This window comes from Tupaia chinensis, unplaced genomic scaffold (assembly GCF_000334495.1).
Source record: "Tupaia chinensis unplaced genomic scaffold, TupChi_1.0 Scaffold000528_1, whole genome shotgun sequence".
NCBI classification, from domain to species: Eukaryota; Metazoa; Chordata; class Mammalia; order Scandentia; family Tupaiidae; genus Tupaia; species Tupaia belangeri.
Window position 1 is genome coordinate 1,612,882 of NW_006160041.1, and position 19,463 is coordinate 1,632,344.

The following is a 19,463-nucleotide window of genomic DNA, read 5'->3' on the forward strand; positions in this document are numbered from 1 at the left end:
TAGGAAAAGAGGACAGTGGCAGTGGGACTGAGGGACATAGATGTCTTGTGGGAAGTGAGGGTGGTGAAGCCGGGAGAGTTTCTGGTGCAGAGGTGAGCCAGGAGGGAGGACGTGGACCCAACAGGTGCAGGTGCCCCACTTCCGATCCCAGCCCTGGCAACCCACCCCCAGCCATCTCAGATTACAGGAGTCTTGCTTTCAAAAAGAGCTCCGCAGTTTCCATGGCAACTCACCCACGTGGTCTCTGCCTTAGTGGCTCGGAGGGGGGGAGCCCTGGCGGGCAGCTGACAAGAGGCATGAGTTGCGCCTGGAAGGTGAGGGAGAGTCACCCACCCCAGCTACTTCTGCAGTTTGGGCAGGGTGTCACCCGCCCAGCCACCTGTCACCCCCTCCTGCCCTTCTCCCTAGGGCTCCGCACAGGAAAAAAAAAGCTGGAGCTTCAGGCCAAAGGCAGGAGGTCACTGCCCTTGAATGTGCCCTGACCCACACCCACTTTGTACTGCCCTGGGGCCCTGTCAAGGTCGCCTTGCCTTTGGGCACCTAAGGAGAGGCAAAAGGTCAGAAGCAAGACACTCATCTATGTGGGTGCCTCCTCTCCCCCCTTAGAAACAGCATTGGCACCTCGGAGAGCACAGCCAGGGCTGGAATCCTCCTTGTAGCTGTGGAGCTGTGTGACCTCCAGCAGGGGGCTTACCCTCTCTGGTATCGGGTCCTGTGGGTCCTGTGCTTTACAGTGGAAGTGGGCACGTCTCCTGTCATGGTTATTGAGAGAAGCAAATGAGATGACCTTTGGGGAAGTGCTGTGAGATGAAAAAGCACATGAAAGAGATCAAAGCAGAGATGCTTCTGGGGATGTGAGAGGGCAGTCCCTGCCTCTCCCATCTGGAGGGGCCCAGCTATAGAGCCCTGCAGTTCAGAAACCCGTATCTTTTTTCTGTAATGTGCCAGAAGAATTGTACATTTGCCAGAGACAGACAGAAAAGAGAGAGAGGAAGAAAGCGTGCACGCGCGCGCACACACACACACACACACACAGGGACTGGTCGCTGCCATCCCTTGTCCGTCTCTCCTCCCTGTCAGGATCTGGGGCACACATACATATACATGCCCAGCATGTTTTCAAGCTGTCAGCCATGTGGGATCCAGCTCCCTTAACACTAGGGCACGGAGCCAGCCCCAGAAACCCTTGCTTTAAGAAAAATGCTTTTGCCATAGGGCACATGTGCTCACCATAGAGAAGAGAGGTAGAGAGACAGAAAGCAAGAAATCAACTCTCACCGTCCACCTGGGTGGATGGCCACACTGCAATTCCTTTTCCTCCATTCTCCTCTTGGGATTTTGGGCACACACACACACATACACACACACACACACACACACACACACACACGTGCCCGGCATGAATGTCAAGCTGCCAGGTCTAGGACTCGAACTGTAGTCCACCACATGGGAGTCCAGCAACATAACCATTACACTATCTGCTGGACTCAGAAAGATGCTTTCTTAAGCCTTCACCTTCCTATTCCTACTGTGTCATGACTGGCCTTCCTTAACTCAAACTCCACTGAGAGCATCTCCTCTGGCCAAGTGTCTGGCCAGAACCAGTGTCCCAGGAGGGGATATTCTGGTGTCCACCCCTACCAGGCTTGTGTGGCTTTCACTGAGGAAGACTGTGGTGTTCTCGAGGCATTTCCCACCCTATCCCTCTTCTCTCCTGGTTCCCACTTACTGGTGGAGACTCCTCTGGGCTTGGTCCCCAGAGAGAAGGCGAAAACCCTGGGAGGCTGAGGGCTGGGGCATGGGGAGGGAAGAACCAGGCCAAGTGCATACAGGTCGCAGCCCAGCTAACGGGGCGTGAATCGTGCCAGCAGGTGTGGTGGTTAAGGGACTGGACTCTCATGGCTGACCATGGTTTGAGTACCAGACCTAGTGTACTGAAACCCATGCTGGGTGGGTGTGCCCAAGATCCCGAGAGGAGAATGAGGAGACGGGATTGTGGCGTGGCCATCCCCCCTGGGGGGTGATTTCTCACTTTCTGTCTCTCTGTCTCCCTGGTGAGTGCACGCGCTCTGAAGCAAAAATTTAAAAAGAAAAAATGTGAACCTGGCTGCTAGCCTCCCCTTCCTTCCCAGTCTCTACCTACTGGCTCAGGAGGACAAATCCCTACAGAGCCAGGTGCCCTTCCCTTTACCCAATGCCCCTGGCCTCCCTGAGCTGGAATTCCTGCCCAGAGACCCTGCCCTCCCTCGTCAAGGGGGGGTGATCTCCCAGGCCCTTTGGCTCTAAAACACTGACTCGGCAATTCTCTGCAGAGTAACAGAAGCCGCTGCAGCCTCCTCCCCCACAGCCCAGCCCCCTCTTTTGTCACCTCACTGGGCTGTGCCCTGAATCCCAGAGAGGGTGGCTTTCATTATTTTTCTTTATTTTTATCAAAGGGATTTTTTTTTTTTTTGTCAAAAATTGTGTCTCTCCTGAGAGTGCAGCCTCTGAGCAGGCTCCCCTTGTTTCCATGGTGACAGCAGCTGGCTCACATGTGTGGTTGCTATGGAAACGAGGCTGGTTCTCCTCGCCCTCCTTCCCCTCCCCTCTCACTTTCCCTGTCCTTCCTTAGCCCAGCTCGCCACCTCCTCTTTTCACACCATGGGGGGGCGGGGTGGGGGGGGAGAAAGGGCCATGGATAGCCCCAAGCACCATGGGAGCCCCTCAGGTCCCAGCGCCTGGCTGGGCAGTTTCCTGGGGCTCAGAGGAATCTCCAGGAGCGAGAGCCCATCCTTCCATCCCCACAAACAGCCTTGACCTCCCTAGACAGGGACCCAAGCAAACCCTGCTTCTGCCAAGGTGGGCGCTGACCACCCCCACCCCCAGGATAAACGAAGCCTTGGTCTGCCTAACATAGATAGAAATGATAACGAAAAGGCAGGGTCCTTGGGGAGGAGATGGCGGGGAGGTGGAGAGCGTGCGTGCCTAGACAGCCCCATGGCGTTGTAGATATCGCACAGGGTCCACGCCGTTCCCCCCACGGGCAGGCGAGCACCTAAGGTGATCCTACGACCCTCACCCTGCCTGTCCTGTCACAGGTGTGTCCTTGGTCTGCCAGAGGAATGAATCGGGCAAGAGAAAAAATGGCACACGCCGAGATGTCCACAGTGAAGGCTCAAACAAACCGGAGGGCCTTCCAGTTAAACACTGACCCAGGCAGCGTGACTACCTAGCCGGCCTCTCCTCTCCTATCACACATGGGGGCCCAGAGAGGTGCTGTGACTCCCCAGCTGTCACACAGACTTGTAGCAATTGGAACCCAGTCGAGTGAAAGAGGAGCCAGGGGTCTCCAGTCCAAACAGACGAGAAATGCTGCCTGCCTGGATAAGAGACACAGGACACAGGAGGTGACAGGCGCTGGGTGGTTGAGAGCTCACTCCAGCAGCCAGGCAGGTCTTTCTCCTTCCTGTGCCTCAGGCAGTCTCCCCTGGAGGTGAGAGCTGGTGCCCGCTTCCCCATCCCCACTGTCCCAGGACAGAGTGTGGCTCAATTCTGAGGGGCGCAGCTGCCCCCAGAGGAGGGAAAGCTCCAGTAAGCTGCCATCCCGAGGGGGTGCGTTCCGGCTCCTTCTCAGTGAGGCAGACAGCAGAAGGCGTTCTCAAGGTCAAAGGAAACTTCCCGCACATTCTTGTCCTCAGCCAAGGGCACTCTGTCTCCTTCCTCCACCTGCAACTGGTGCTCAGGCCTTGGACCCAGGCACCTGGGGACATTGGAGCCGATGGGAAACGAATGGGAACTGCTCCAGTGGCTGGGAGGAGCCCACACCCTGGATGCAGGAGTGAAGGGGCCTGAGAGGTCCTGGAATGATCCCCATCCCTGTGTGGTGGACAGACAGAGGACGGGGAAGCGAGGCTGCCTGAGCTTATTCTAGCCCCCTACTCCTGCAAGCTGGAAAGGCAGAGAGAGGGACGAGGAGAACAAAGAAGAGAGGCAAAGGAGGGAGGGAAAGGTGGAGAAAGGATTGCCACCGTCACAGGAATAGGGCTTGCCTTACTCCTGAGACCGCTATGAATAGCCCCAGGAATTGAGCATGTATGGGGAGGGTTAGGAGAGTCAGTGTTGCAGTCTGTCTTGGTAACAAAAATGAAGCTGACAAGTTAGCTTTGACCTTTGCTTGTTTGCTATGTTTTGCTACAGTGGGGGTACACTCACCAGGGAAAGACAGAGGGATGGAAAGTGAGAAATGCCCCCTAGAAGGAAGGCCATGCCGCAATCCCTTCTCCTCCATTCTCCTCTCAGGATTTTGGGCAGGCTCTCACATGCTCGGCATGTTTTATAAGCTGCCAAATCTGGGACTTGAACCATAAAGTCAACCACATGGGATTCAGCCACCTTCACCACCATGCCACAGGCTGTCCTTATGCTACCTTTTCTAGTTAAAAAAAAAAAGGCTTCCTTTCTCTTTATTTTTACGGAAAAGATCAATGACACATAGCACCTGGGTATTTCTGTCGTCCATGAGACAGAAACTAGCCCTCACTCCCGAGTGGGTCTTCCTGATTCTAGCAAAATTTTTAAAACTTCCTCCTTCCCTCCCCCACCTTCAAAAAATGTGTTCTGCTCTGGGCCTTTTCTGCAAGCTCCGCTCCACGCGGGGTGCAGCGTGCCCGGTTCTATTCTTGCCATCTCGGCTGCTCCTTTCTTCCTGCCCTTGCTTTTGTGCCCTTCCTCCGGCTTTGAACGTGTCCTTCTTCAGTCCCGGCTCCTCTGCCCGCGCTGTGATGCTCCACTTTGTCACCCAGGCTCCTCCCTTCCTCCTTGTCATCCAGACCTTTCATGGTTCCACTGTCAGAATTTCATTTTCCAGGGCTTCCCAGATCAGCTCGACTGCTTCCAAGGCTTGCCTTTAGGATTTCGTGCCCAGCTCTGCCCTCCGTGTGCTTAAATGGCACCTGATCCAGCTAGATACCGCCACCCTCCTTGGAGTCTGTTTCTTTCAAGTGGGGAAAGCATATCAGTTTCCTAATGCCATGGAGCAGCAGAGATTCACTGAAAGCAGGTGTTGGCAGGGCCACGCTCCCTCTGAAGGCTCCGGGGAAGAATCCTTCCTCGCCTTGTCCCAGCGTCTGTTGTTTGCTGCAGTCCTCGGCGTCCCTTGGCTTGGAGACACATTGCTCTCAGCTCTGCCTCTGTCTTCACACAGCCTTCCCTCTGTGTGTCTACCTGCACCTATGTCCAAGTTCCCTTTTTCTTTTTTTAAAACAATAATTATTTATTTAACTTTGTTTATTATCATTATTTTTCAGTTGACCAGAGACACATAGAGAGAGAGAAAATGTGAGAAAGCAAACCGCCAGGTCCAGGACTCGAATGGTGGTTCTCTTCTTGGGATTTTGGACACACACGCACACATGCCCAGTATGAATTTCAAGCTGTCAGGTCCAGAACTCAAACCATGCAGTCAGCCATGTGGGATCCAGCAGCCCTAAACCTCATGTCATCTGCTGGTCCCTGAGTCATCTTTAAAACATGGATCTTGGGGCTCACAGGTGGCATGGTGGTTAAAGACGCTGGATTCCCACATGACAGACCGCAGTTTGAGCCCTGGACCTGGTGGCTTGATTTCTCACTTTCCCTTTCTCTCTTTCTCTGTCTCTCTCTGGTCAAATTTAAAAATAATGATAACAAATAAAATAAAATAAGTAAATAAACAAAATACACGGATCTTACCATGTCCCTCCAGGTCATCTAAGTGTGTTCTACTGTGTTCAAGTGTTTGGTGCAGAGCACACAGTTGTGTTGGCAAGGCAGCCCTCACCTCCTCATACAGCCTCCTTCTTGCCATTCCATGGAGGTGCACTGCATGTACACGTGCGTGCACACATGCGTACACACACGCAGAGCATTCTGGAACCATACTAAGTCAGTTCAGCTCTCAGGAAGCCCCAGGCTCTCCTCTGCCTCTGGGCCTTTGCATAACTTGCTACTCTCTGCAACTCTCCCTTCTCTCCCTGGAGATCTGCTACTTCTCCCCCAGGATAGCCTCAGCTGGGGCCTACCATCTCCAGAACATGGACCACACCCTCCTTCCAGCCTCCGGGACCCGGATCCTGCTCCTTCTCTGCATCTCAGATCATCCCCTGGAGCACAGTGGGTGTGGGAAGGAGTGCAGCCTGCCTGAATCAATGCTACTTCACTTTCTAGACTGTCCTGAGACTCCTCTGATCTGCATTCTTCTGTCTCCCATTCAGTTTGGCCCACCTGTCCACCGGATCATTGACTGTCTCCTGCCCGACCCCAGAGCCTCCTCACCCTGCCTCTTGGCTCATCTGCAGCCTTTTCCTGCCTTCTTGGCCTCCCAAACAGCCTCTCTTCTCCCGTCCCTAATCTCCGTGGTTGCTGGTTGCCATCCTTCTCTAGCTCAGGCTGCTCCTGAGCTCTCTCTCCCAGCTGCTATTCACTCCTGTAATTGGATTATTGCATGCACATGCTATTTGGGGATGCCTTTGTGGGAAACCCTCTCGGGGTACCTTTGTGCAGAGGTGGGTGCCAGCAGGAGAGTCAGCCGGCACTGGCATGCAACAGAGAGCAGTAAACACTCACCCTGAGGGAGCAGATTCCACCAGCCCCCTGGGAGCTGGCGCTCAACCCCCACCAGGAAGGCAACACCTCAGGACAACCCTCAAGGCTTGCCAGGGGCACCCGAGCCCCAGGGGGCCTGTAGCTGCCAGAGGAGGAATGGGAGGAGGAAGCCTCTCTCCTGGGGACTGGCCTGTGGGAAGGGCTCCTCTTAAGGCAGCTCAAGGGCCCAGCTACAGACAGAGAAGAAAGGCCTGGGCATGCTCGGGGCTTCAGAGGTCTGTGGCTCTCTGAGTTCTGCCGGCCCCCACAGCCTCCTCGTCCCTACCTCCCCATGCTACCACAGCCTTCTCCCTGGGTGACAGATCACCCTAGGCCAAGGGCCTGGCAGAAAGGACTTTAATACAGCCCACATTCCTTCCGGGCCCCTTCGCTCTGTGATTGCAGGACTTGGCAGCCAGGGCCTGGGTGTATTACAAGACCCGTCACTGCAGCCAGGCCAGCCTCACGCTCCTGACCCAGTTTCCACCTGCCAGCTGCTGGTCTCGGGAATCTCATGCTTAGCATCTTCCTCACCCCCCACCCCCAGCTCCAAAGCCTCCAGGGCTTCTCTTCTGATTGAAGGCAGCCCTAGGGGCCCATACCAGAGACTTGGAGTTCCCTCGGACACCCCGATTGAACCACCTCTGAGAGTGGACATTTGTTCCTCTGCCCCGCGCTGCCACACCCTAGCACCCTGCCTATTCCGACGGCCCCTTCCCCAAGTCACAGTGCGACCACCATGTCAGGAAGGTTTGTTCATCTCCGTGATGTGTTCACTCAGTCAGATCTCGCTTCTCTCCCATGGAGAGAAGTCTTCCCATGGATTCCCAGGAAACTCGGGGGAAAGAGGGCACATGTGTAACTTTGAGACCAGGTGCTCCCTCACTTCGGGGGGGAAGACAGCCCTGCTGGTAAGAAGTGCCCCAAATCCCTCCTTAATGAGATTTTTTTTAAGAGTTTTTTGCTTGCCAGAAAGACAGAGACAGACAGACAGAAAGCAGGTGGGGGAGTGATTTCTTCTCCTCTATGCTCCTTTCGGAATCTTGAGCACACACGCACACGCGCCCGGCGTGAGTTTAAGCCACCGGGTCAGAGACTCAAACCACAGTCGACTACGTGAGAGTCCAGCAACATAGCCATTATGTCAACTGCTGGTCCTCCTCCTTATGAGATTTACTTCATCATCCATTTTTTGTTTGTTTTTAAGTGCCAGAAGGCATGTGTGCGCCGACTAGAGAGAGACAGAGACGGGGGAGAGACAGATGGAGAAAGTATGTCCAACGGGGCATGGCCATACTGTAATCCCATCTCCATTTCTCCATCCTGTTGGGAGTTTTTTATTTTTTATTTTTATTTTTTTAAGTTTTTCTAAAAGGTGACTGCTTGGTAGAGAGAGAAAGTGAGAAATCATCCCCTGGGGGGCGGGGGGCAGTGGCCATACCACAATCCCTTCTCTAGTCTCCTCTTGGGATTTTGGGACACACACCCATGCCCAGCATGTTTTTCAAGTCACTGGGGCTGCGATTCAAACAGAGGTTGTCCATGTGGGATCGGGCTCCCTTAACCACTAGGCTACAGGGCCGGCCGCAAGGATTTCCTTTCTCCTTTTGACTGATAAGTTGACCCTCTGCACCCTTCGTTTTCTCTGATTCCCAAATTCCCAAGTTGCTGGAAGTGGCCCCATCACCCCTAGACATCTCTGGGAGCTCCCCATTTCCCTGAAGAAGTTCCTTTCCAAGCCTCCTTCCTCCCTGCTTGACACCACCTGCATCTCTGTGAAGGTGTTGACGGGTGGGCTTTACTTCCTGTGGCCACACCCAGCAGGAAGGGCAAGCCTAGGGCAAGGACCTCAACCCAGCAGAGAGACTCTCACCCCAGTGTCCCAAGGGCAGCACTGAGTTCTCCCCTCCACTTGGTATTCAAGGTCCATCCCCTGCTTTGATGATATGGTAGCCATTTTCTGGCTGCCCCGCTCCAGTCTGCATTATTCATGGGCTTCTCTCTCTGCCAGACAGGCTGGGCTGAGCTCATGCTCCATTCAGGGAGTAAGAAGTACAGGCACTGTGAAAAGGGGCCCCTCCCGCCAGCCCTTTCTTCTCCTTTTCTAAAGTCAAGAGGGTTAAGAAGAGACTTGTGATGGTCCCACAAGCCCCTAGGGGTTGCCAGGGGCCCTGTGGTCATTCGCTTCTTCTCACCTGGGCCACTGCCCACGCCATGGCCTGCTCTGGAAAGAGAGATGAACTTGGGAACAGGCCTTTCTGCACAGTAGCCTCAGGTGCCCCCACCTGCCCCTCCAGCCTCCATCGCACAGCCCTCGGACCTGCCTGTTTTGCTTCTCAAGTGAAAAAGGTCTCATGGGGCCCACCAGCCCTGAGCAGACCAGATAGGTCGTGTTCCTGCCCCGTGGCCTGCTGTCTTCTGTCCCCAACTCCCCAGCGCGTCATGCTGAGTAGAGTTGGCCCCCTTCCCTAGTCTTCCACCTGCAGTCTGCGGCCTCTCCCTCCGCCAGGAAAGGACCTGACCTGGAACAAGCATGCTGGCTCCTTTCACCACCCGGGCTCCCTCAGAGGCCTGCCACCTCCAGTCTTCCCCAGCCCACACCACCACTCAGCCCCCAGCAAGCTGGGGACACCAAGCAGATTCCCCGCCGCTCCCTGGAGTGATGAAACAGGCGTAGCGCCATCTCCCTAAGCCCCCCAGCTGCTGCCTCAGTGACTCTCCAGGGCTTCCCTGTTGGATACACAGAGAGGGGTCCACTGGAGCCCTACAGGGCCAGGAGGGCAGGGGGTAATGATCACTGAGTCATTATGCTCTCTGTGGCCACCTAATCGTGACATTTACTCTTTAAACAATTCTTTGCGGTAGGGGATATTTATCCCCTCTTCACTGATAAAGAAACAGAAGCTCAGAGAAGTTAATGTGACCCAGGTCACATAGCCAGCAAACAAACAGCAGGGCTAAGTCCTGGCTGCCAAGCGCCCCTTAGAGACAACTCCCAGCAAAGCGGGTCTCCGTGAGCAGTCCCCACAAACCCCCTCCTCAGTGCCCCCCCCCTCCGTTCCTAGGGCCAGTGCAGTGCAGGGGTGGGGGGCTGGGGTAGCCACGGGCTTCCCTGTTGGATACACAGAGAGGGGTCCACTGGAGCCCTACAGGGCCAGGAGGGCAGGGGGTAATGATCACTGAGTCATTATGCTCTCTGTGGCCACCTAATCGTGACATTTACTCTTTAAACAATTCTTTGCGGTAGGGGATATTTATCCCCTCTTCACTGATAAAGAAACAGAAGCTCAGAGAAGTTAATGTGACCCAGGTCACATAGCCAGCAAACAAACAGCAGGGCTAAGTCCTGGCTGCCAAGCGCCCCTTAGAGACAACTCCCAGCAAAGCGGGTCTCCGTGAGCAGTCCCCACAAACCCCCTCCTCAGTGCCCCCCCCTCCGTTCCTAGGGCCAGTGCAGTGCAGGGGTGGGGGGCTGGGGTCGCCACACCCAGCTGACCGGGATGCAGCAGCTTGGCCTGCCCCTAAAGGACCCAACTGCTAATCAGCAGCGCTGTATCCAGGCAACCACCCTCCCCGGCTGCAGATAAGCAGAAACAGCTGGGGCTGCTGAGGCTGGGAAGGCGGCAGGGGAGGGAGGCGAGCTGAGCCAGCCCGCCAGCGGTTATTTTGAGCCTGTTATTTACTCTCGCTCTGCAGACCTGAGCTGGGGCTAGGGCCTTTCCCCCAAGCTTGTCCTCACCACTGCCACAGGGGAGGGTCGGGGTCTGTCTAACCCTGAGCCTGGCACAATTCAGGGGAAGTCCCGGAGACCAGTGCGCCTCCCGCTTTGGGTGAGCAGGGGAGGGGAGGAAAGGTCACAGTTGCTGGGGTGAAGGGGCTCTGGGGCCACCTGATAAACAGTGGCAGTGAGGTTCCCCGTCCCGGTCTCCAGGACTGAAGGAGAGGTCGTCCTGTTACAAGTACAGGTTCACAGAACACCCCCCGCCGCCCCCTCCATGACAAGGGCAATGGGCAGGGGGAAGGCCGCCCAGGCCACGTGGCTAAGGGCACAGTTCCACCAGCGAGGTCTGGTTTGTCCCAACTCTGCTGATTAAATCCTGGCCTCTCAGTTTCCTCACCTGTAAAGTGGGGATGGAAATGCTTCCTGGGCAGACAGGGTGGGAAGTAAGTGCGGAAGACCCGGGAAATACCTGCGCCACCCTGGCACCCCGTTGGTGCTGATCCGAGTCTCTGCCTTCCTCGTGCCTGGGCCTGCCTGGCTGGCCTGCACCTCTCTCCCACACAGGATCCGTCCTCTCCAGGCTATTTCTGTCTCCTGGTTAAAGGTCAAAGCCTTTCCCGGGACATGGCAGCTGCTGCCTCTTTTCCACCCCTACGTGGCATTAAACCCATGCCTGGGGGACCGTGGGTGTCCAGATGGCTGCCTTCACCCCCTGCCTTTACCCAGGACTGGCCTGGGCATGCTCACCCCCACTTATACACATGGCCCCCCAGGCTACCGCTAGGCCTGGAGCACAGCCATCTGTTGACTGACTCACTGACCACATCAGTGTCCAGCATATTCCCGCGGGCCCTTCAGCACTAGGACGGCCAGGGCTCCCTGCCGACCCAGACCTTGCTCCCCAGTCCCAGCTCCAGGCAATGCCACAACACCTCGGTCAGGAAATGACATAGGAAGCGCAGCGTCGTAACCCTTTCCTCCCCCAGCTATCCTTCCTCTCCATGCACCCACGGTGGCCCTGAGGTCTGGGCTCTGTGATTGGCAGGTCCAAAGGCGTCGTCGCCAGCATTAGTGCCTTGGTGGGGGCGGGGGGGGGGAGCCCGTTAGTGGTATGTCCCTTAAGGAGAGCCCAGAGAAGAGTCTACTGTGAGTGACAGTGAGGGTGAGTGTCAGCTATGGGGGGGGGGCACAGACCTGGGGAGACTGTGACTCTCTCCAATCGGCCTCTAAAAAGACTGCAGGGGCTGGCCAGCAATGTGGTGGTTAAGGCAGCTGGATCCTACATGGTTGACTATGCTGTTCGAGCCTCACACCCAGCGGCTTGAAAGTGTGTGTGCATGCATGCCCAGACTCCCAAGAGGAAAATGAAGGAGAAGGGGTTACAGTGTGGCCAACACCCAGAGGGTGCTTTTTCAATTTACCTCTCTCTCTCTCTCTCTCTCTAGTTAGTGCAGTAACCCTCAAGCCAATTAAAAATAATAATAATAACCAGCCTCCAGGAGACTCACAAACACCCCACACTGGATGCCCAACTGTCCTATCAGCCCTGGCTGTGCTCACTGAGCAGTATGCAGGCCTAAGAAGTGCTTTCCTTTCAGGCCCCCTGCAGCTCTCCTGGGTCGTCACAGAGAGGGGCTGTTGTTCCCACTCACGGCTGAGGCCCAGGGACACCATGTGGGCCTCTAGAGCTCTGCCAGCTATTTGACCCCAGTCCGGTTGCTCTGGTTGTCCAGTTTCAAACAGGAGTTCCTCCAAGAGACCCACAGTGTGCAGAGACCGGGAGACAGAGGTGAGGGCTGACCCTTCCTGCCCACCCTAACCAGGCGAAGTGAGATGACAGGGTGCCGAGGCCCAGGACAGTCGAGGTCTCACCCACCATGACTGGGAGGCAGGAGGGGAGAACAGCCAGACTTTCCTTCATCCCCAACCAGAATGCAGAAAGGAGGAAAGGCAACTCCCACTGCTTCCCGGCCCAGCCCCAGCCAGCAGCTCCCACCTTTTCTGGCACCTCTATCCCCTCTCCTCCCCAGAAGCAGAACTTCCTGGAGAAGAACAAGGCCTCAGAAGCTAGATAAACAGAAGTGAAGGGGGCTTGGGAGGCGCATTCCTGAGCTAAAAATAACAAGGTCAGCTGGTTGGAAGAGCAGACTGTCCCCCAAGGCCTCCCAGCCAGCCCCGCTCCCCCCACAGCTCTCCACTGGACTCTGATCTGGGAAGTCTGGAAGGCCAATCTGCTGTCACTGCACCCATGGCCCCCTCCCAGTACCTTTCCAACTGAGCCCCACAGCTAGGCCCTCCTCCTCCATAGGCCCACTTCTGTCTAGGCAGCTCCAGGAGGCAGCTGGCCCTCCTGCCTGCCCTCTAATAATTGTGTTTTTGTTTTTGTATAAAACACAGATTTGCAGTCCTATCAGCAAAGGCAGAGGTTCTCCAGACCAAGAAGGATCTGTTCTCCCTGCAAGCACACCCCATTCTTGGTGAGCAATCCACTCCCACAGATAAGGGGGAAGAGAGACGGAGCAAAAAGAAGATTCCAGGTGAAACTCATTCTTAGCCACCTACTATGTGCCAGCACTGTGCTAGCTTGTTCTGCTCATCATTTCACGCCACTCTCACAGAGCGCAGCTGTCGTTCATCCCCATTTTCCAGAGATGGAAACTGAGGCTCAGAGCTGCAATGAAAGAACCAGTCATCAGAGGTGGCCCAGAGAGGAGAGGTGCCTCCTCACCGAGGGCTGCCTCCCACAGGGGCCAGGCTCTCCTTCAGCAGATGTGTGCTAGATACCAACTCTCTCCCTTCCAGCTGCTCCGACGGAGTCCTTACGGCAGCTGAGTGCAGCCCTGGAGCGAAGCAATCATGCCTGCCAGGAGCCAGGGCCTCTTTGAAGTATTAGCCCAGGCCCATGTCTACAGCAGGGACCAGGCAGCCTGTGTTGCAGCTTATGAGGGTCCCCTTCCCTGAGGACACGAGTCTGTCCTATCCATCTAGTGACAACTGCCCTCTGCTAAGCCCTGCAGGGATAGAGGTGTGGGGTGAGGGGTCCCCGCACAGCTTAGTCCAGCCTGTGAGTGGAAGGGTTTCAGGGAAGCATACCTAGGCTCCAGTAGCTCCAGAGACATGAAGATGCCCTTTCCTGAAAAGCTGGGAGGCCTCAGACGGGCCTGCTGAGCATCGGCCAGGCCCCCACTGCCCCGCCCACACTGGGGCTAGCTTGCCTGGCCAGAGGCAAGGAGGAAACACCAAGACTGTTAAACCCAGAGCAAGCAGGGCAGGCTTAAATGTGACTTAGTCCCTGTCTGCAGCGAGGGAAATGGTTTTTGTGCAGGAGATGGGAGGCAGCTGTTGCAGGAGAGCAGGAGAAAAAGGGCTGTTCACAGCCATAGCAAGTCAGTCTCCCTGCTGACTTGCTCTCCAGCTGAGGGTGCCCCAGCACCCTGCCAGCCTCAACTTGAATACCCTAACAATGGGCAGGTCATCTCCATGAGGAAGCTCTGATTATGAGCAAACTCCCTCTCTTTTTTAAAAAATAATTATTTAACTTTATTTGTTATTATTATTTTGCTATAGGGCATATGTGCTTACCAGAGATAGAGACAGAGAAAATGAGAAAGCAAGCCTCCAGGCCTTGGACTCGAACTATGGGTCTCCCTGCTGACTTGCTCTCCAGCTGAGGGTGCCCCAGCACCCTGCCAGCCTCAACTTGAATACCCTAACAATGGGCAGGTCATCTCCATGAGGAAGCTCTGATTATGAGCAAACTCCCTCTCTTTTTTAAAAAATAATTATTTAACTTTATTTGTTATTATTATTTTGCTATAGGGCATATGTGCTTACCAGAGATAGAGACAGAGAAAATGAGAAAGCAAGCCTCCAGGCCTTGGACTCGAACTATGGTTGGCCATGTGGAAGTCTAGCACCCTAACCATCATGCCACCCGCTAGCCCCAAGCAAGCTCTTCCTTGTGGTGTTGAGCTGGAACCTCCTTCCCTATGCCTCTGTCTGGTTCTGCCCTCCACGGCCATGAAGCCGCTGCCCTTTCTGCAAGAAGGCATTTCAAAGGTGGAGCGCCTTCTCAGATGATTGGGTCCAGACAGGTTTTTAAATGTGAGAACCAGGGACAGACAGGGGAAGAATAAGACCATTCAAAACCTGTACTGAACTGGCCCCTGATAACTGCTACCCCAGCTCTGCTCCTATGACACTGCAGCTCTCAGACACTTGCAGGCAGAGTGCCATTCACATTGGCCTCTTTATTCGGCAGGAGTGGAACCTTTACTGCCCAGCCCTGCAGACTCTAGGGGAAAGGTTCTCACGGGCCCAACAGGGCCTTTCTTTGTCAGCAGCTGGACATTGTTTACCAGCTTTGCTGGGTTTCTCAGGCCAGAAACCCGGGTGTCCCTGACGTACTCCTCCCTCCCCACCCCAACCCATGACACACTTCAGTAACCCCTCCCCTGTCTCATGCAAGAGACACAGACAGAGAGGGGAAATGATGTGTTTTTCTTTTTTTTTTAAGTAGTTGTTTTTTATGTTATTTACTCATTTATTTAAATTTGACTAAAGAGAGACACAGAGAGAGAGAGAGAGAGAGAGAGAGAAAGTGAGAAAGCAAGCCACCAGGTCCAGGACTCAAACCATGATCAGCCATGGGGAAGTGTCCAGCAACTTAACCACTATGCCACCTGCTGGTCCCTGGAATGATGTGTTTTTCAAGCCTCAGGGTTCAGGGCTCAAATCCATGTGGGATCTGGCCACTCTAATCACCATGCCACCAGCTGGCCTATCCATTGTCATTTTTTTTTTTATTGGAGAGCTTTTTTTTTTTTTTTTTTGCTATAGGGCTCGTGTGCTCGCCAGAAAGACAGAGAGAGACAGAAAGATAGAAAGTGAGAAATCACCCCCCAGGAGGGATGGCCACACCACAATCCCTTCTCCTCCATTCTCTTGGGATCTTGGGCACGCATGCATCTGCGCCTGGCATGAGTTTAAGCCACTGGGTCAGGTACTTGAACCGCGGTCGACGACATGGGAGTTCAGTGACATAGCCATTACGCTAACTGCTGGTCCCTATCCCGTGTCATTTTCACCCACCACTTTCTATCCCCCCTAACCTAGCTAAGCCACCCCTTCTTCTCTGCTCTCGACTGCTCTCTACTTCCAGAGAAGGCTCCTGCTATCCTGCCCTGCCCTTAATTCATTCTTCTTCAAGAAGACAGAACGTGATCAGGTCGTGTCATTCTGCAGGGCAAGCCTTACAAAGGTTGTCCCGTGCACTTCAAATAAAAACAAACTCCTCAGGACCAGCAGAGGGCGTAATGGTTAAGGTGCCCAACTCCCACGTAGCTGACTGTGGTTCGAGTCCCAGATCTAGTGGCTTAAAACTTACACTGGGTGCGCATGTGTGTGGGCTCGAGATCCCAAGAGGAAAATGGAGGATAAGAGATTATGGTATAGTCATTCCCCATGGGGGAGTGATTTCTCACTTTCTGTCTCTCTGTCTCTTGGGCAAGCACACATGCCCTATAACAAAAGTCTCTCTTAAAAAAATATCACCTCCTCACCATTGCTCTCAGACCCTCCAATGCTGGGCCTTACCCACCTCTCTGGCCACTAGCCTTCCAGGGGCATGCAAAACTTTTTCCTGTCTCAGGCCCTTTGCACTTGCTGTTCCCATTCCTCAGACATCTTTGCATTAGCTCTTCACATACCTGGCTTCTCCTCAACCTTCAGGCTTCCAGAGACCTCCCCGACGGCCCTATCTAAATTAGATTTTCTTTTCTATTTCCTGTTATGAGCCTTTTTCATTCCATCTAAATTACTTACAGCATATTTACTCACTCTTATTGCCTGTCCCCTGCACTAAAATGTAAGCTGCATGAGAAGAGGAACCCCGTTTGTTACCCACTGCTGTACCTGCTGCATCCCCATGGATGATAAGTAACACCACCCCTGTTCTTGTCCAGTCTACAGGCGTATTGAAATCCAGCCCTCCTTGGAAACACAGATGCAGACCTGAAAACCACCCAAGGCCCTCTAAGCCTCTCGGGAGGAATGTATTTAAGAAAACTTGGCTAGGGCCAGCTGGTGGCATGGTGGTTGGGGCGGCTGGATCCCACATGACTGATTGTGTGGTTTGAGTCCCAGGCGGTTTGAAAAACATGCCAGCTGCATGTGTGTGCATGCCCCTAAATCTTGAAAGCAAAATGGAGAAGGGATTACAGCATGGCCATCCCCCTGGAAGGTGCTTTCTCACTTTCCCCCTTCCCCTAGCATACATGCTCTATAGCAAAATTACAAAATGAAACAAAGGGGCCAGCAGGTGGCATGGTGGTTAAGGGTCCTGGACTCCCACATGGCCGACTGAGGTTCTAGTCCTGGATCTGATGGCTTGCCTTCTCACTTTCCCTCTCTCTCACTCTATCTCTCCCTGGTCAAATTAAAATAAATAAATAAATAAATAAAGCTAAAGCTAAATAAAATAATTCTTATTAAAAAAAAAAAAAAAACTGTCTGGCTTCCTGGTTGATCCAATCACTCATTCACTGAATGCCTCTAGCAAAACCAAGTACTTGCAGATGTCCAGGAAGTGTTCTAGGGTCAGAAACTTCAAGGCGAGCAGAACTGACCAGGTTCCCCATGTCAGTGGCCTTCCACGCATGCAATCAGCATTTGCTTAGAAACAAGTAAGCCACAAAACGATTCCAGCCGGTGCCAAGGGTGCTGCAGAAGGTGAAACTGGGCGTCGGGTTAGAGTCCACATGAGAGTCTGTTAGAGAAGGCAGCCAGGGCAGCCTGGGTGTGAGAGAACTCCCCCCTCGGCCTCCCCATTTTATCTCCAAGCAGTCAGAGGCTATAGGTAGGGAGACAAGAAGAGGTGGGAGGATGCCAGTAAAGCACACTTGGGGCCCGTCAACTTCTCGAAAAAATGACACAGGTGGCTGTGTCCCTGTAAAGCTCTCTGTCCCTTGAGTCTCAGGCCTGCCCTAAAGCCTCCTGGGCCTTGTTGCATAAAGGGAAGCTGCAGAGGTTTCTTCCTGTTCTCTATGTGGATCGGCTTGCTAGGACACGGGGGCACCTGCAGACCAGCACACAGACACACCGTGGAGCAGGGAAAGGGCTCCACCCAGACCCAATCATGAAAGGGCCCTGCAGTTAAAAAAAAGTAAAAAAGAATTGCAACCAACTTGTGAAAGCCAATTTGACTGCTCAGATGACCCCCAAACACACCCTGCCCACAAAATCGCACATTTAGGGGCCAAAGTTCACTAAGAGTACAGGTGGCATGTGAGAGGTTGGCATGGGGTCCTTGGGTGGTATGTCAGTGTTTGGGTAGGACACCTCTCTATTTCTTGTTGGTTTCATTCACTTTCTTCTCTCTCCCCATTTCACTTATTCACTCATCAAACCTGGCATGGAGAAGCATTGGGAGGAGAGGAGCTAGACCAGAATGGTACGAGAGTCTTCTTTTCAGACTGTTCACTGATGGGTTCGAATCTATTTTCTATCTCAGGGCTTCCACATACCTGCTGTCCAAGCTGAAGCCCTGGGAGACATCCTAGACTCCACCACTCACCATCCTTTCTTCCTAAAAGCACCAAGGGACTCTGACATCGCTCCAGTCCCACCCACCCCCATCGCTCCAGTCCCACCCCCCCCCCCTCCTGCCAGCACACCAGGTCAGGCCATCCTTCCTCCTGGATTATTGCAGAAGCTCTCGCAGCCCCTCCTGTGGCCCTCCCCTGCCTCCCTGGTCCAAAGTCGGCACTGCCAGCATTAACACACACACATCTGGCCTGGCCACTTCCCAGGGTCCGTAGAGTCCGGTCCTGTCTGGCAAGGCAGCCCCTCCCTCCTCGCTGGGCAGACTGCAGTGCGGAGCTGCCCGAGCTCCCAGGCGCCCCCGGGTCCCTCTCTGCGCAGAGCACAGCATGGTGCCTAGATTACAACTATGCTACCTCTGGTCCCTCTGCGCCAAGCCGGAGGACCCATCAGATTGTTTGTCCTTACCCAACTGGGTAACCATGTGGTGGCAGACGAGGCCCCGCTTGGGAAGCGGTGAGCGCAGGCAGGGCAGCGATGGTGTCGCTTTGGAAACCGCGGCAGCGCCTCCGCCTCCCGGGCCTGGCCTTTTCACTTGGCCTTTTTGGCCGGCTTCCTCACCTCCCTGAAACCCATTCACCCAGGCGAGTCTGCCCTGGCCCCTGCCCCCACCCTGCCCTCTGTCCTCCTTGGCCAGCCCTTCCTCCCCCACCCCTTCCTCCCCTTATGCCCCCACTCTCCCAGCTACCCTCCCTCTGCAGCCTTTGCCAAAGCGCAGGGAGGGAAAGTCTGGGCCAAGGAAGGACTCGGATTTTCAATTCTAAGCCGATTTCCCCTCCACAGGCAGCGAGCCCTTTCATGCATTTTCCCCCTATTATCATAAACGCAGGAACTTGCATTAGGATGAATGAGCAGAAACTCCTGTCTTTGTCAGAACCTTGGCAGAACGCCAGGCATAGAATGACCTAAAACACTCAGGACTAAATGGAGCTGGAGAGGGGGTGGAGATCCCGTGTGGAGTGAGAATGGGAAGGGGGAGAGGGTGACCTGTGGTCTCTAATTATCATAATGAAGTGCTCACCGCCCCGTGTGTCCAGGCACTGGGCCGCGCCCCCCCCCAGGCTCCCGGTCTATCTTCAAACGATTCCTATGTCCTGCTTATCCCCTCATTTTTATAGATGCTGAAATTGAGGATCAGGGGTGTCAGGGAACAGGCCCACATCACACAGCAAATGAGTGACTGAGTGGAATTCACACCTTTCGCATCCTGGAGTCAGAACTACCATGTCAAGGTTACCTTCCTGAGAGCTGGTCCTCCATGGCTCCACGTCTGGTCCCCAGCACCCAAACCCTCCAAACCCTCCCCTCCCTTTCCCCTTCCCTCACCAACCTCCCTTCAGGAGGCTCCCTCATTTCCAATTGCCAGTCATTGTCCAAATCCGATTTGCTGTTCGAAACAATCAGACATAGATGAGACACCCCCAGGCAGAGGGAAAGGGGGCTCCCGCAGGCCCAGCCAAAGCCTCGTGCTGCCTGGAGGGCAGAGGCCTTGCTTTGTAAACCTGCCTGTCACACGTCATCCACAGTGTCCACACTGTGGCTT